Source organism: Gymnoscopelus braueri, assembly GCF_963280865.1.
Source record: "Gymnoscopelus braueri genome assembly, chromosome: 17".
In the NCBI taxonomy this organism is placed as follows: domain Eukaryota; kingdom Metazoa; phylum Chordata; class Actinopteri; order Myctophiformes; family Myctophidae; genus Gymnoscopelus; species Gymnoscopelus braueri.
The window spans coordinates 22473436-22478111 of NC_137617.1; positions in this window are offsets into that span (position 1 = coordinate 22473436).

A 4676-nucleotide genomic window follows, 5' to 3' on the forward strand; every position below is an offset into this window, starting at 1 on the left:
CCTTGCGGCTCCAGGCTCCGAGCCTTGTTCTCTATAGTCCCTCCGACTTGGATTTCTCACTCACACATACAACTTTTTAGTATTTAGTATTTTGACTCACTGTTTTAAAGCACAGGTCAAATTGTGTCAAATTTTACAGTAAAAGTTTGTCCAGAAGGGCAGATCGCCAGAAAATAAATCAGGCCCGAGCTTCTTCTAAACATTATCTAATCATAGTTACGATAATGTAGACTTTTTTTTTATAGAATCGCGGAGGAGAAAAGTATCGGAAAGTATTGAAACTTCTTGAAAAAGTTGAAAATCCGTCGAGTTTAAAGGTACGCAAACCACTTTATACGGGATGGATGCATGTTGAAACGCTATGGGTGACCATACCGCTGTCCATGGTGCTGAAACCAGATTAGTGCACCTAGCTGCGTTAATCTCTGCTGTGTGTAGTGCGCTATATCGTGTCACTTCCGTCCGCAGTCCGGCGTTTTAAGCAGTGACTATTCAAGTAGTGGCTATTCTTGTACCACGCTAACCGTGAATGGAGAGAGTTAAGAGTAAACACACTCGTCTATCGAGACATTGGAGAGTTCTCCTGCATTTGCAAGATGGGAGGGGCTGGTTGGCACACACCCCTTAACAATGAAAATGGTCATTGATAGTCTGGTCTCTGAGGGAAATAATGTAACCAACATTCAAAATAAATAAAAAACAAAAACAAAACAAAACAAAGAACAGACAAAACGACTAGCAATGACAACTTTATGAACAGACTAGTAATTATGGATCTTTACAAATTAAGAATTGGTACTGTATACACAGTATTTACCAATTCTTTCCCAAAAATCTTTTAAGCCCTAAGGCTGTAGTTATTCAGCCACTAATTGGTTATGGCCCAAAAAATACACCTGTGTCTTTACAATAACATTTTTTTCTAAAGATATATTTTATGGCTTTTATGGCTTCATTAATAGGACAATAGGCTGACAGGAAATGGGGAGAGAGAGATGGGGAGTGACACGCAGCAAAGGCAGTCGAGATCGGGATTCGAACCCGCGACACGCTGTCAGGCTACATTGAGCCTAGGTGCCCGGATCACTATGCCAGCGATCCGAGCCTCTTTGAAAAAATGTTATAGTCAGTTTACATATAAATCAATGAATAAATCATGACACAATGCTTAGTCATACCTGTCCTACAGCACTTCTTAAAATTCAAGGTTATACTTTTATGCATGCTCAAGGATTTCCTGTACAAACCTGTATAATACTATAGGGAATGGTATCCTGGGACAAGTTGGGTGTGCAGGCACTGGAACTCATGACAGATACAGTACACTACTACCATGAGTTATTGGCTGCAACCACTTCATCAACATTGTTCAAAACAAATGACACATACTGATGATTTCGAACATACCTGCAAATATTTTGTTGTGACAAACTATCCCCACAGCAAGTATTGCATGTGCCTATATTGTTTGTACCAACATGAACGGTCATGGCACACTTAACCACTTAAATCCTATATACCGTACTTGATTGGCTGAGGTCTAGCAGGGGTCTATATGTGGTCCCCTCCTTTTTCTTTCTACCAAATCTCTTCACTGAAAATAGCAGATCTACAAGCGTTACATATCACGCTTCAACGCTTTGTTAACTTGTAGATCAGCTATTTTCACAGAATACTGGATTTTAAAAAAATCTCAGAAAGTTCACCTACTGTAGTGTATTATGATGTACCCAGAATGTTTCACATGGTTAAAGCAAGTTCAAGTGCGTGATGTTCTGTTTACTTGTTGTTGTACCTGTTCTACTATGTTATTTTGCCGTAATTGTATCGAGGGATATAAATGTTCTGTGTAGCTAATGTTTTTAATAACTTAAGTGCAAGAAAGTTTTATTCAAATCATAATTATATGTTCTGGCATGATAGGCTATGACGTGCCACGGTCCTTTTTAAAATTGACCTTGCAATAGTTACGCACATGACATTTCCATGTTTACCTTTAGTCATTGAGTTAATCTGATGTACGTAGGAGGTTCAGCATCTTGCTCAACAGCACTTTGACAGGACACAATGCTTCAGGAGGGGAATGAATGAGCCTGGGACATTTCTGTTACGAGACAGTCACTGACCGCTGAGCTATCCCTGCATCATTACAGAGTCAGAGATCACCAAGGCAAGACTTTCTATTCCACATATTTTATTGATAAAATTGATATCTACCACAAGATGATGTTATAGCAAACAGTGTAAGGACTAACTTTTGAGGACTGAAGCATACACATGATACACCACACAGTGACTACAGTTCACATTTTAAGACAACCAATTAGTGTGTGTGTCAAGTTAATGGTAATTGTGTCCCAATGACACAATTCATTCAAAAGATTAGACAAAGCTTTTCTCCAGGTCCTTAGCTGATATAGTTCGGAGAGCAGGTGAGGGGCGGAAGAGAGGGCGGCGGAAGGGAGGGAGGGAGGGAGGAGGGGACAGGCTGGGTGGTACGGAGATGATGGAGGGGGTGTCGGAGAGAGCGCCATAACTGGGTTTCCCAACCTCTCCCATGCTGCCCATGAACCCAACAGAGCCGTGGAAAAACATGGGAGGATCCGTGTCAAGGGCGAAATCTGAAGAGAGAAAGAGAAAGACTGTAGAATACTAGGGAATAATACTGACATTTTCTGCAAAAGTTGGCATATTGCTGTGATCAAGAGCTAATTGTTCAGTCTATCTTGGGAGTTTTTAGTTATTAGTGCTCTAGATAGGGGACCATGCCATTTATCTAAATGTACAGTAAGCTGTTATGTTCTCTATAGTAGATTACCATACCAATGTGTGTTCTGCAGTGTCCAATACCTATACATGACTCCTGCAAAGTTGATATACTATAGAATGTTGCAGTTGTTCTGTGATAAATGTCACAACATGCCAACCTTGTTCGTTGTATGAACCTCATACTTGTTATTCCAATTCACATTCATACTGCAGAGGTGTGACAGTGTTACCTGTGTCATCGTGAAGCTGGGTGTGCAGGTACTGGTGTTTGGTGTAGAACTTGTTGTAGATGCAATAGACTGCAGCCATGACAAGTATCGTTCCCATGGCTGCAGCAATGAACACACCCACTTTCTCATTGGCTTTGGCTACATGGGCATCTGCAGAGGGACAAACATATGAGAAAAATGCAATTGTAACTGTTTCCACATACTGTACACATCTTTAAGCAAATAATAAAGGAGACTGAAGTCAATAAAGTTGAGCTGAAATTAAAGTGCTTTTAACCGCTTTAGCACATATTTATCAAAACACACTGTATTTTTCATATTTTATATCTAAAATAAACGATGATTTCTTCCTGTAAAACAAAATATTATGTATGCTTATGTCAGCAAGTACCAGCCAATTTCATCATGACGTCCACCCATCAGTCAATTCATGGGTGAGCTAAGATTCATTATGCTACATACAGGTGGTGCTATATATATTTACCGTAACAATCTCGTTCTACAGCTAAACAGTACACTAAAATATGTTACTGAAAACATTTGAGGGAAGAAATCATCTTGATTCATATTTGATCAGCTCTGCCTGGTTTGATAGTTTTTACTTTATAGTCTGAGATGACCTCCTGGCAATTGATCGTTTTTACTTTGTGTTTCTGTGTTTCTGGAGGTTCCTAAACTCCATGCGGTTCATCCTCGCTCCCATCGCTGAGATTGCTCTCTGCTCAACGGTATGTCCCACCTTCCCATCCTGTTTGACATGGAAATACGCCACAACGGAAATTATAATACCCACAAAGTCCCATTTCAGCTGGACTTTAAAACCAATTGAAAATTAATAATGGCATTCAATTATAAACATATTGAAAGTGGAGCATACCGGTGAAAGTCGCAGTAAGGGTCATACTGGATAGCTATAGTAGTATGTGGGACATTTTCATTTCCACTATGGAATTTCCCGTTACTGTGTAGACCAAACTTGTCTATCTCATAGCAAGAACACATTTTGTTTTTGCCACTCTAGACTTACATGTTTGCTTTGCATTCAGGGGAGTGGTTTCGTCTTTTCGGAGCAGGTCTCCTATGTGTGGTGAAGGAAGTAGGGAGGCTCCGGCGCTTTGCTCAGACAGCGGGGTCATCTCTGAACAGCTCAGGGGAAGAACCAGCAGCAAGCACAGAGCTACCAGGCCAGCCATGTGTGCCTCTCTGCTACAGTCCACCTACTGTACTATAGGAACAATTAGTTTGCATTGTATGGTGTCTGTTCTTTTAGCTTTCTTTTGTTTAACTTTGCCAAGATAAAGGCACATTTTCATGTGTAGTGAGTCAATCAATTCCATACTGATGTTATTGTTGAAATTAAATATCATTTAATGTGTTCTCATTTTGTATCAACATCAGAAGTTTACAGACTGTTCTTTTAGACTTTGCATTACACAACGTCTACCATTAGCCCAGTTGCCACAACCAGGCCAGTGCATGGCTTGCCCAATTAGCTGGCAAGACATCCTCCTGACACCTAAATTTCCACTGATTCTTCAAGCAAATCATTGGCCACAGAGAGACTTTTAAGTTTTAATATAGCATCAGCTGTAGTGGTCCCTGTGCACATCCGCTAACGCACACACAGTATAATTATTATGCAAAATAAATACTGCAGTTCACATTTAAAATTAATTT